General features: G+C 55.6%; 1 protein-coding gene across 4 annotated transcripts in view; it reads right to left on the reverse strand.

Moving 5' to 3' along the window:
• The window catches only part of LOC105473220 (filamin binding LIM protein 1), a 32762-nt gene extending 25374 nt beyond the window's left edge, over positions 1-7388 (reverse strand). Inside the window, exons 1-3 of one of the 4 annotated variants that reach the window (XM_071100165.1) lie at positions 7218-7388; positions 6863-6981; positions 5210-5398 (exon numbers count right to left, since the gene is read on the reverse strand). The gene's annotated coding sequence lies outside the window, so the exon portion shown is untranslated. Of the gene's footprint in view, positions 1-143; positions 548-4677; positions 4750-5209; positions 5399-6862; positions 7072-7217 lie in introns of those variants that run through there. The other 3 variants (XM_071100169.1, XM_071100175.1, XM_071100182.1) reach the window with 3 other exon arrangements.
• Positions 7389-12758: the final 5370 nt, after the last annotated feature.

Raw genomic sequence — 12758 nt, forward strand, 5'->3', positions numbered from 1 at the left:
TCAAACATCACCTCGTCCACAAGGCGCCCCCTGATTCCTGGCCCTCTCCAAGGGCGGTTTCCTGCTGCCAAGGGTGGAAGAAAGTGATGACAGCCCCAGGGCAGGACAGGCTGGCTCACAAGCTCACTATCAAGGCGTCTGACCTTCAGCGGTGTCTGCATTCTTTGTGTGTCTAGAGGATAGCTCAGAGTGCAGGCATCAAAGCACAGATCCAGCTGGGTCGGTGGCTCACACCTGTAATCATAGCACTTTGGGAGGTGGGCGATCACTTGAGGTCAGGAGTTTAAGACCATCCTGGCCAACACGGTGAAACACTGTCTCTACTAAAAATACAAAAATTTGGCCAGGTGTGGTGGCTCATGCCTGTAATCCCAGCATTTTGGGAGGGCAAGGTGGATGGATCACGAGGTAAGGAGTTCAAGACCACCCTGGCCAAGATGGTGAAACGCTGTCTCTACTAAAAATACAAACATTAGCTGGGCATGGTGGCGGGCGCCTGTAATTTCAGCTACTCGGGAGGCTGAGTCAGAGAATTGCTCAAACCAGGGGGGCAGAGGTTGCAGTGAGCCGAGATTGCACCACTGCACTCCAGCCTTGGCCACTGAGCAAGACTCTGTCTCAAAAAAAAAAAAAAAAAAAAAAAAAAAAGAACAAAGCTTAGAAGCGGCCCCAGAGGTTTTTTTTTTTTTTGGAGTAGGGAATAAGGAGTAGGAAGGAGGACTGTGGGGGTGGCCCCCCTGAGCTGCACATTCACTGCCCCAAGGCTGCAGCCTCTAGCTGGTCTGGGTGGCTGGCTGGATCCCTGCCTCCTTCCTTCCTTTGGACAGGAAATGACTTTCCCTCCCTTTGTTCCCACTTTTCTCCACTTATCTAATTGGATCTGTGATTCACTCTGTGGGCCGGGGGTGGGGGTGGAGGGGGAATTAGCCACGTGTGGTGGCATGCACCTGTAGTCCCAGCTACTTAGGAGGCTGAGGCAGGAGAATCAGTTGAATCCTGGGAGGTGGAGGTTGCAGTGAGCTGAGATTGAGCCACTGCACTTCAGCCTGGGTGACAGTGTGAGACTCTCTTTCAAAAAAAAAACAAAAACAAAAAAACATCAGAGAGCATGGTGGCACCCTGATACCCTGATGTCAGGAAAAGGACATTATTTCCCATCTCTCAGGTAGTTCCTGCTGACAGGAGCCTCTCTGGCCAAGGCTGAGGTGGGGCCACAGGTGGGAAAGCTGGGCGTCCAGTGAGCCCACCAGATCTCACCAGGCACCCAATGCCTGTACCCAGGGCTAAACATGTCTCCTTTTCTATCTTACTCTTCAGGTTTCCCTGCTTATCTCAAAGTGCACTGGCCACTTTGGGTTCTCAGCCAGTGATGGGTGATAATAAAAACAGTAACACGTGCTCCTAAATTCCTGTTAAGTTGGTTTATGTGTTTGGCTAAAATATATAGCTCAGTCTGATAATAAAATATCTATTCTGAGTAAGAAACCAATATATTAGGAAAGAGCTTCAAAACTTATTTAAAAGTACTTCTCTTTTGCTTCCGGGTTTGGAAATGATGTCTGGAAGTATGTATGTTTACGCTGGCTGTCTCAAGCTTTAGTTTTATACTTTGTTATAAGTTTAAGAATCTATTTTTGTCAGCCAGGCACGGTGGCTCATGCCTGTAATTCCAGCACTTTGGGAGGCTGAAGCAGGCGCATCATGAGGTCAGGAGATCGAGACCATCCTGGCAAACACGGTGAAACCCCGTCTCTACTAAAAAATACAAAAAAAAATTAGCCAGGCTTGATGGCAGGTGCCTGTAGTCCTAGCTACTTGGGAGGCTGAGGCAGGAGAGTGGCATGAACCCGAGCTTGCAGTGAGCCGAGTTCGTGCCACTGCACTCCAGCCTGAGCAACAGAGCGAGACTCCCTCTCAAAAAAAAAAAAAAAAAAAAAAAAAAAAAAAAAAAAAAAGAATCGGCCTGGGGCGGTGGCTCAAGCCTGTAATCCCAGCACTTTGGGAGGCTGAGACGGGTGGATCACGAGGTCAGGAGATCGAGACCATCCTGGCTAACATGGTGAAACCCCGTCTCTACTAAGAAATACAAAAAAACTAGCTGGGCAAGGTGGGGGGGTACCTGTAGTCCCAGCTACTTGGGAGGCTGAGGCAGGAGAATGGTGTAAACCCGGGAGGCGAAGCTTGCAGTGAGCTGAGATCCGGCCACTGCACTCCAGCCTGGGCAACACAGCGAGACTCTGTCTCAAAAAAAAAAAAAAAGAATCTATTTATGTATTTTTGTTAACAATGTTCAGAGTGCGTGCATGTGAGATTTAAAGAAATACCAAACAACTCACTGATAAGGCACTTATCTCGTGCCAGGCCCTGTGCCAAGTGCTATATGTGCCTCAAAACTCACCAGCCTCTCAATCTAGCTGCAAGAAAGGCCCATCCTGCCCCCACTTCGTAGATGGACCCTGTGAGGTTCCAAGAGGTTAAGTGACTTTCCCAGGCCATCCATGGCACTCAGAATTCTAATGGAACATCATCCAAAAGTCCCCAGACACACTTTTCCTTCCTTGGGTGGCACAAGGTCGCCCAAGTTCCCAGGCCTGTTCTCACTCTAGAGTGGCCCAATCCAGACCAGAAATCTTGTGGTCGGCACGTTCCAGGCTGGTCCCTAGGGGCTGCTGTGGGCCTTCGGGATGGCCCTCCGCCTCCTCCCACCCAGCCCTGACCCTTCCTCCACTCCTCCAGGAAGTCGGATCTGCCTGGTTTCTCGGAAAATGTCCAGCACTGAGGCCAGATGTTCACAGCTGGGCAGCCCCCATACCTCCCAAGAAGTGACTGTAGGGACCTCAGGCCCCAGGGGGACTAAGCTGGGGAGTTTCAAAGCCCTGTCAATCCCATCAGGAAAGGGAGCCCCGGCTTCCCCCAGGTCCCACTGCCCCCCATTCAGCTGGGAGCAGGCTGTAAGTTCCCCAGGGCAGTGTCCCAGTCAGTCGCGCCCAGGGGACCCTCCGCCCCCACTCTTCCTCCCCCAGAGAGCGAATCACAGATCCAGTTAGATAAGTGGAGAAAAGTGGGAACAAAGGGAGGGAAAGTCATTTCCTGTCCAAAGGAAGGAAGGAGGCAGGGATCCAGCCTGCCACCCAGCCCAGCTAGAGGCTGCAGCCTAGGGGCAGAGGATGTGCAGCTCAGGGGGGCCACCCCCACAGTCCTCCTTCCTACTCCTTATTCCCTACTCGAGAAAGAAAGAAAAAAAAAAAAACCTCTGGGGCCACCTCTAAGTTTTGTTCTTTTTTTTTTTTTTTTTTTTGAGACAGAGTCTGGCTCTGGCCCAGGCTGGAGTGCAGTGGTGCAATCTCGGCTCACTGAAACCTCCGCCTCCCAGGTTCAAGCGATTCTCCTGCTTCAGCCTCCGAGTAGCTGGGATTACAGGTGTGTGCCACCACACCCGGCTAACTTTTGTATTTTTAGTAGAGACCGGGTTTCACCATGTTGGCCGGAATGGTCTCCAACTCCTGACCTCAGGTTATCCGCCCGCCTCGGCTTCCCAAAGTGCTGGGATTACAGGCGTGAGCCACCGCGTCCGGCCAGCTTTGTTCTTTAATGACTGGATAAAGCAGTGTACCTTTGAGCACGGAATTAAACTTAGGCAGTGGCGGCGGGGACAGTACCCCAACCCCTCCCACCTTGCAGCTTAGGGGAGGGATTCCCTCAACCTCTCTCCCACCCCAGGGAAACAGAGGAGGTAGAGAGCTGGGTTCACACGGGGCCCCACTTCTTTCCTGCGGGGTGACCCCGAACAGGTCACCGAAACTCTCTGGTCTCGTTTTTTTCATAAAGTGAGAATGAGTGTGTCCCTAGGGCGCTGAGAGTATATATAAAGAAAGAAGACTCAGGGTCTAGGCCCTTGGAAGGGGCAAAGAGAAGGACAGCTGGTTAGGCAGCGGCTGAGCGGGAGAAGCAGCCCGGGGGCTGGGCTCGGCTGGGGGTGCCTCCAGGACCCGGACAGAGCCTACACCGTCATTAAGAGCAGGAATCTGGGCGCGGCCCCAGCCTCTCCCCGGGGTCCTCTGGCTTGGGCGGGAGGTGAGGGGTAGGGAGGGCGCCAAGATCGCCCCAGGGCACACACCTAGGGATCCGCCATCTCCACACCTTCTCAGCCCCCGACAGGCGCGTGAGGCCCAAAGAGGAGCAGCCCCGGGGCCCGTCCCTCCCCTTGCCTGACCCTGGTTGGGAAAAGGGGCCCAGAGCTCCCCGGGGCTCCGGAAACGCGGGACCCTCCGCAGGCAGCCGAGCAGGGCGGCCGCCGGGGTCACAGCGGGGCGCCGCCGGGGCTTTAATTGGATCCATGTGCGGGACTCCGGCCCTTTGTGCGGGAGCTTCCGCCCAGCGCGCCCGGTCCCCGGCTCCCGCTCCCGCTCCCGGGCTGGGACTTGGCCCTCCGCCACCCTCACTGAGCCCTCGCTCCGAACCTGCCGACCCCCCGACTCCGCGGACAGAGACCAAGAGACTGGGACGCAAAGGGCGTGATGACCGCACCCCCCACCCACAGGCCCCTCCAGGGGCGCCGCGCCAGGGGTCCCGGCTGGGGACAGAGCAGGCTCCGGCCGAGCGCTGCCCGCGCTGTCACCTGTGTGCACCGGGGGCAGGGACGGAGGGACGCGATCCCCACCCACCCGGCCGGCTTACCTGGGCCGCCAGCGTCCCGGCGGCTCCGATCCGACGCCCGCGACAGCGGAGCCCGGAGCCGCGGGGCCTCCCGCCCCCTCCGCCCGTCCGCCCTCCCCGCCCCCTCGGCTCCCTCCGCCCCGCCGCCCCGCGCCGCGTTACCATAAAAGGTGAGGCTCGCGGGGAGGGGGCGCGGGATTCCCGCCCCGCGGAAGCGGCCCCTACCTGCCCCCCAACCTGCCCGGCCGCGCCTCGCGCCGCCCCCTCCCCCTCCCCCTCCCCCTCCCCCTCCTTTTGTTCCCTGGACCACATCTCCCCTCCCCCTTGGCACAGGCCCGGGGGTGGGGATGGGGGGATGGGGAGTGGGGATGGGGGATAGGGTGTGGGGATGGGGAGGTAGGGGGGATGGGGAGTGGGCGTGGGAGGATGGGAGTGGGGGTGGGGGTGGGGTTCCTTCTCTCCCCGTTGCCCACCCCGTCGCATCCTTTATGGACCCCAAGTGGTCCCTGTCCTTCCCCTTCCGTCACTCTCCTGCGTTGGCGACCCCACCTACCCTGTCCGGCGGAGGTGAGCGCTTACACCCTGGTTTGGCTCTGGGATCCGCTGGGGTCCTGCATCAAACCGACCAGGGTTCTGCGGCCGTTCACTAAGGGTGAGACCTGGAGCAGTCAGGCCACCTCCTGAGCCTCAGTATCTTCATCTGTAAAGTGGAGGTAGCCACTGCCTACCTCTCCAGGTTGTCCTGAGGATAAAAGATGACAGTCACAGCCAGGACTGTGATTAATAGTGGTTAATATATGCTGGGTTGGGGGCTTTTTCCGGGAGTGTCCCTGGGGGTGGGGGTCTCAGAGACCCCCAGTGGAGCAGGTCACTTTGTTCTGCTCTCCTGGGCCGTAAGCCCTCTGCAGGTGGGTCCTGGTGTACCCGGGGACAGGAGCTCTGGAAGGCAGGGCCCGGCTGGTCCTGTGGCTGAACCCCTCCCTCCCCCTCACCCTCCCAGCTGAAGCAGATAGGACAGGAGCCGGAGGGGAGGCAGAGCCTGGACTCTGGGGCCTGGGATGGGGCCGGGATGGACTGCCTGGGTCCCTAGAGGCCTCAGAAACATTGTGGGGAAAGGAATCTGGGTCTGATTCACAGGCAAACAGATTGTTCTTTTGATTAAAGCCACAGTGACTGAGGCTGGAGGAGCGCTGGACCCAGCGCCATCTGTGGGGCGGCCAGGCAGGATCTGGCCCTCTCCTGCAACCCCTCAGCTAGTCACCCCTCCAGGGTGGCTCTGGGACTGGCTCTGGGGCTGTTTCTGAGGCAGGCTGGTTTATGAGGGTCGGAGGAGGCTGCTTCCGCCCTCACCCACTGATCATTGCCCCTCCCATCCCTCTTGTTGCCCCTTTTCCCGTCTGATCCTCGAAGCCAGGCTGTGGTAACAGCAGCAGTAACTGCAGCAGTCCCAGCAGCTGCTATTGACAGTGGCTTTCTAGGTGCGGGGACCCATCCTCATCCCCATCCTAATCCCACAAGAGCCCTGGGCGCCAGGGCTGGTGATTCCTGTTCACAGTCAAGGACACTGAGGCCCAGAGAGGCTCAAGGCCACACTAGGGGCAAATGACAGAGCCAGATTCAAACCAGAGCCACTGTGTCCCTGGGCACACAGCTCTGCTAGTCTCAGGAACAGGCACCACTGCCACCCTTTACAGATTCGGAAGCCGGGGCTTGGAGGTGATGAGAGTTCTGTGCAGCAGGGCGAGGCTGGAACTCAAGGCTGAGTCCCCGCTCGCTCGGCTCATTCCTGGCTTGGCAGTGATATCCTGCCCCCGCACCCCCCACAAAACCTCAGCTTTGCAGCACTCTTTGGAGGAGACTTCCCCATACCCTCCACCGGGAGGGAAACACTGAACGCCAGAGACAGGAAGGACGCAAAGGAGGAAGGTGCGATCTGGGGGTTTTCAGGCGCTTTTGGCTGTAGAACCCCTTTACAAGTGCTTAGTGACCCGAAAGTTTATTGAAGAGATAAAAGTAGAGCTGCCTGCCCTCACCTCCATGACATCCCCTGAACCACCTGTTGCACCCCCAGGTGGGATAGTGAGGCAACGAACGGTTGATTTGGGGCCTTGTTCAAGGTCACGCTGACTTAATCTAGGACCCAGGCTTCCCACATCTGCTCTGGGACAGTCCAAGGGGAATGAGGAGTTCAACCGCCTCTGCTTACCTGCCTCCAGCACCCCAGGCCGCCTGTTCCACCGCCACCACTGCTCCCGGCTGGAGGGGTTCGACCTGGCCCGCAGCAGCCCGGGTGTCGATGTCACCGATCGGCAGGTGCCAAACTTCCTGCAACAGAAACCCAGGAAGTGCCCTGGACGAGAACACACGCCCTTTGTCTGCCAGCGCAGAGGCTCTGCTGCCCTCCACCCTCCCTGCCAGGCTCTCGAGGGCTTTCTTCTCCCTCATATGGCCCCAGCAGGCAAGGGGCTCAATCTTCTATAAGGATGGTGGCAGCTGAGACCCTGAGTGGCAGGGAAGGGGTGGCAGAGAGGTTTGAGGGCTTGCCGGGGCGGGGGTGGTACCTCCACAGTGGAGAGCTTTGACTGAGCGGACACTGGCCGGGCACCCACTGTGTGCAATGCATGAGTCAAGGAGACGACAGGATCAAATCAGACATGATCAGTCCTTGTCCCCACAGACCTTACAGGGAGGTTGGGTGGAGCAAACCATAAAGTAAATTAGCATCATCATAACCAATAGTAAAATGTGCTATGAAGGAATGGACAAGGGTCTGAGACAAAAGGGGGTGGGTGGGGGTGAAGTGGGGATGGGAAAACGTCTCTGAGGAGGTGAGGGTTAAGTTGAAATGGGGAGGAGCCAGTGTGAGAATAGGGACGAATATTCCCAGCGAAAGGGGGCAGAGGGGAAAACTTGGGCTTTCAAGGTCAGACATCAGCTTGGCAGACAGCCTCGGAAGCCCCTTGGGCCTCCCAGCTTCTTCCTCCATCCCCCATCCTCCACCCTACCTGCTTAGAGTCAGGTCAGTCCAATGCATATTTCCTGGGTGCTGCTGTGTGTGGGGCCCTGTGCTAGGCAGGGCAGGGAGAGGAGCAGCATAGAGAAAAGGGAGCTCCCCCATGGTGGCTGGGTCAGATGGGGACACAGATATAGCTGTGAGTAATATCAGTGTCTGGAAGCGATTCCAGCTCTGCCATTTGCCAACCTTCGGCAAATCACGTCTTTCTGGGCCTCAGTTTCTTCTTGCAAAAGAGGGGTTGCAAACCCAGGTTTGTCCCTTGTGGCTTCATAGCGATAATCTGGTGGGGTAAATGTGGGTAAAAATACCTGGTGCTCCGTAGGTGTTCAAAGATGAATTCCTTTGCTCTCCCCACCACATAAAGGATAGAAGTTTTAGTAAGAGGGACAAAGTGCTGAAGGGAAGGGAAGGACGTGACTTTGTCCTGCAAGAGAATCCAAGGAATATCCATGGCTCCTGATAGCCCAGCACTGCTTTCCCTGATTCTGATAACCAGTCAGTTTCTGTTTGGGGAACCTCTCTTCCACTCTCAGTGCCTGGGGTTAAGATGGGACTCCTACATCCCCTGGCTCTGCAGATGTATGTATACATGACCCACGTCTAGCCAATCATGGTGGCTGTTAGTTCTAAAATAAGCTCTCTGGGCTTGTTGACTGGCAGAATACAAGCTTGACACCACTTTTGCCCCTCACTTGGACCACCACAGAGGACAGCAGAGCAAAGAGATAGAGAAAGAAAGATAACTGATTTCATCACTTAAGCTGCTGGATCCAGCCATGCCTGCAAGTCCTACTACCAGACCTCCAGAGTCAATGCATTTTTTTCCCCTTACTTTTTATTTTTTATTCTTTTGAGACAGAGTCTTGCTTTGTCACCCAGACTGGAGTACAACTATGGGCTCCCTTACTTTTTCTTTTCTTTTTTTTTTTTTTTTTGAGACAGAGTCTTGCTCTGTCACTCAGGCTGGAGTGCAGTGGCATGATTTCCTGCCTCAGCCTCCCCAGCAGCTGGGACTACAGGCGCACGCCACCATGCCTGGCTAATTTTTTTGTATTTTTTTTTTAGTAGAGATGGGGTTTCACCGTGTTAGCCAGGATGGTCTCGATCTCCTGACCTTGTGATCCGCCCACCTCGGCCTCCCAAAGTGCTGGGATTACAGGCATGAGCCACCGTGCCTGGCCCTTACTTTTTCTTAAACCAGTTAAAATTGTGTTTCTCCAGTTATTTGTTGCGCTTTTTCTCCTTGTTCTAAATAAATAGTCATGAGGCTGGGTGCAGTGGCTCACGCCTATAATCACAGCACTTTGGGAGGCCAAGGCAGGCAGATCGTTTGAGGTCAGGAGTTTGAAACCAGCCTGGCCAACATGTCAAAACCCTGTCTCTACTAGAAATACAAAAATTAGCCAGGCATGGTGGCAGGTGCCTGTAATCCCAGGTACTCAGGAGGCTGAGGCAGGAGAATTGCTTGAACCTGGGAGGCAGAGGTTGCAGTGAGCTGAGATCGCACCACTGCACTCCAGCCTGGGTGACAAGAGCCAAACTCTGTCTCAAAAAAAAAAAATTAGCTCAGCGTGGTGGCAGGCACCTGTAATCCCCGCTACTCGGGAGGCTGAGGCAGGAGAATTGCTTGAACCCTGGAAGTGGAAGTTGCAGTGAGCCGAGATCGTGCCACTACACTCCAGCCTAGACAACGCGAGACTCCGCCAAAAAAGAAAAAAGGAAAAAAAGTCAAGTGGGAATTGACCAGGCCACAGCTAGAGCCACATGGTGTCCACTCTTAGGCTCCAATCCTGTGTCCAAACTGCCTCACCCAGGCAGATCCCAGCTTCCCAAGACCTGGCTGTGACAATATTGTCTGGGTGTTAATCCCCCTCAGGTTTAGGGGCCTGAACTGGCTCTGACCAGGCGTGCTGGTTCCCACGGCCAGGCCGTCCACTCAGCAAATCAGCACAGGCTCCAGGGTGAGGAGGGTGAGAAGTGTGGGAGAGGCCAAGGAGGGGCCTGAGGCTCGGCGGACTGAGGGGGCCCCTCTTCGCCCTAGGACTTGCCAGTCAGGGCCCCTCTGCCCCTTATTTGGGAGGGTCTCTGAGCCAGCCCCAAACCCTCACTGATCCCGGCCCCCTCTTGAGCCCCCATCCCACTGGGATCCTCCGCTCCCAGCAGCATCTATCCCACCATCCGCCCTTGCTGATCTATCTCCACACCCTCAAGCCCTGAGCCTTCTCCTTACTAAAGCACAACGTGGCCTGGAACCTGCCATTGCCCCTGTGGGTCTCCCCCTCTTCTCTCTTAGCCAGAGGTGGGCTTATTGTGAAGTTAATAAAACTTATGCTCATGGCCTTACTTCCATGGCCCCTGTGAAGGCTGGGAGTTGCTCGGAGTTACAGAGTGTTCTAGACAAGGAGGGAAGCCAGTTTCACTCAGGAAGCATGTCCATGAAGCACGCCTAGCAAACTGTCCAGGGAGACATCAGAAGAAGGACCCAAATCTCCAAGTCTGCAGTCATTTGTTGTGCTTTTTTTCCTTGTTCTAAATAGTCACTTTTGGCCAGGCACAGTGGCTCAAGCCTGTAATCCCAGCATTTTGGGAGGCTAAGGTGGGCGGATCACCTGACGTCAGAAGTTCGAGACCATCCTGGCCAACATGGTGAAGCCCTGTCTCTACTAAAAATACAAAAATTAGCCAGTCGTGGTGGTGTGCACCTGTAATCCCAGGTACTCAGTAGGCTGAGGCAGGATAATCGCTTGAACTCAGGAGGCGGAGGTTGCAGTGAGCTGAGATCGTGCCATTGCACTCCAGCCTGGGCGACATAGTGAGGCTCTGTTCTCCCCCCCACCCAAAAAAAATAGTCACTTTCATACGAATTCCGAATTCTGTATTATTTTTCCTAAAGGGAGTCCTTAAAATTGGATCTGCCTTGCTGTTTTTATTTTATTTTGTTTTGAGATGGGATCTTGCTCTATCACCCAGGCTGGAGTGCAATGGTGTGATTATGGTTCACTGCAGCCTCCACCTCCTGGACCCAAGTGATCCTCCCACCTCAGCCTCCTGAGCAGCTGAGAGTACAGGCACATGCCACTATGCCCAGCTCTTTTATTTATTTATTTTTTGAGATGGAGTCTCGCTCTGTCACCTAGGCTGGAGTGCAGTGGCGCAAGCTCCGCCTCCCGGGTTCACGCCATTCTCCTGCCTCAGCCTCCTGAGTAGCTGGGATTACAGGCACCCACCACCATACCCAGCTAGTTTTTTGTATTTTTAGTAGAGATGGGGTTTCACCATGTTAGCCAGGATGGTCTCAAACTCCTGACCTCGTGATCTACCTGCCTCAACCTCCCAAAGTGTAATGTTTTTTATTATTTGTAGAGATGAGGTCTCACTATGTTGCCCAGACTGGCCTTGAACTCCTGGGCTCACGAAATCCTCCTGTCTTGGCCTCCCAAAGTGTTGGGATTACAGGCGTGAGCCACTACACCTGGCCCACATGCCTCACTCTTATTCTTTACAATCCCCTCTTCTCACAGTAGCCAGAACACCTCACTAAAGCAGCATCTAGCACCCTTCTGTGCATAGCCCTCTGTGGCTCCCCATTGCTCTCCGGGACAACGCCAAGCCCCTCACCCTGGCCCTGTGTGATCCCACCCCAACCCACCCCTGAGACAGCATCTCCTACCACTGTACCCCTCACCCGCTCTGCTGCAGCGGCACTGACCCCTCCTCAGTCCCTCAGGCAACTCTGGAGCCTTGAAACCTGCCAGGGCTTCAATACCACCCCCTTGGCCTGGGAATGCCTGTCTTCTCACCTGGGTTACTCCAAATGCTTCCAAACTATTCTGAAAACAGCCACGAGAGGACTCCTCTCAAGATGTACATCAGCTTCTGTCATGTCCTCGTGCGAAACCCTCCACTGGCTCCCCTCAGGGCAACGCAATCCAAAGCCTTGCCCAGCGCTCCAGGCCCTGCCGCTCCACCCTCTCGGGCTCTGTCACCCAGGCTGGAGTGCAGTGGTGCGATCTGGGCTCACTGCAACCTTCGCTCCTGGGTTCAAGCAATTCTCTGCCTCAGCCTCCCAAGTAGCTGGGATTACAGGCACCCGCCACCACGCCTGGCTAATTTTGGTATCTTTAGTAGAGACGGGGTTTCACCATCTTGGCCAGGCTGGTCTTGAATTCCTGACCTTGTGATCCACCCACCTCAGCCTCCCAAAGTGCTGGGATTACAGGCGTGTGCCACTGTGCCCTGCTCTACCACCTTCCTAAATCCCCTGGCCTGTTCCTGCCACAAGGCCCTAGCTGAGCTGGGAAGTTCTTCCCTCCGCTGTTTGCTTGGTTGTCCCCTGACTCTGTTCAGGTCTCTGCTCCAATGCCCCCTCCTCACAGGAGCCCTCCGTGGACGGCAGCTTCTGAGATGTCCCCAGGATCCCCACCTCCTGGGATCCATGCCCTCCCCTCGGGTGGGTGGGACCTGGGGACCTCTCCTCAGCGATAGATTGTGACCAAAACAATAGGATGTCACTTTCAGCATTGAGACAAAAAGAGCGCAGCAGCGTGAGCTTGCTTCTCCTCCACCCCTGTCCCTGGCCGGCTCTGAGGAAAGCCAGCTGCCACCCTGTAGGGCTGCCCTGCAGGAGGCCCAAGTGGCAAGGAAGAAGGGAGGCCCTGGGCCTTAAGATGACTCCACAGCCTCGGTGACACCTTGACAGCAGCCCTGAGACATAGGACCTGGCTCAGCAGCACCCAGATCCCTGACCCACAGAAAGGGCAAGACGATCGATGTCTGTTGTTTTAAACTCTTCAAGTTTGGGGGTAATTTGTGACGTAGCTGTAGATAACAAATACACCTTCTCACTCCTGCCCGCCCCACCCACCCCCCGTCGTCACTCTGTCCCCTGACCCGGCTTTAATTTTGTTTGTTTGTTTTGAGACAGAGTCTCACTCTGATGTCCGGCTGAAGTGCAGTGGCATGATCCCAGTTCACTACAACTTCCGCCTCCCGGGTTCAAGCGATTCTCCTGCCTCAGCCTCCCGAGTAGCTGGAATAACAGGTATGCGCCACCACACCCAGCTAATTTTGTATTTTTAGTAGATCC

This window comes from Macaca nemestrina, chromosome 1, assembly GCF_043159975.1.
Source record: "Macaca nemestrina isolate mMacNem1 chromosome 1, mMacNem.hap1, whole genome shotgun sequence".
Classification (NCBI taxonomy): domain Eukaryota; kingdom Metazoa; phylum Chordata; class Mammalia; order Primates; family Cercopithecidae; genus Macaca; species Macaca nemestrina.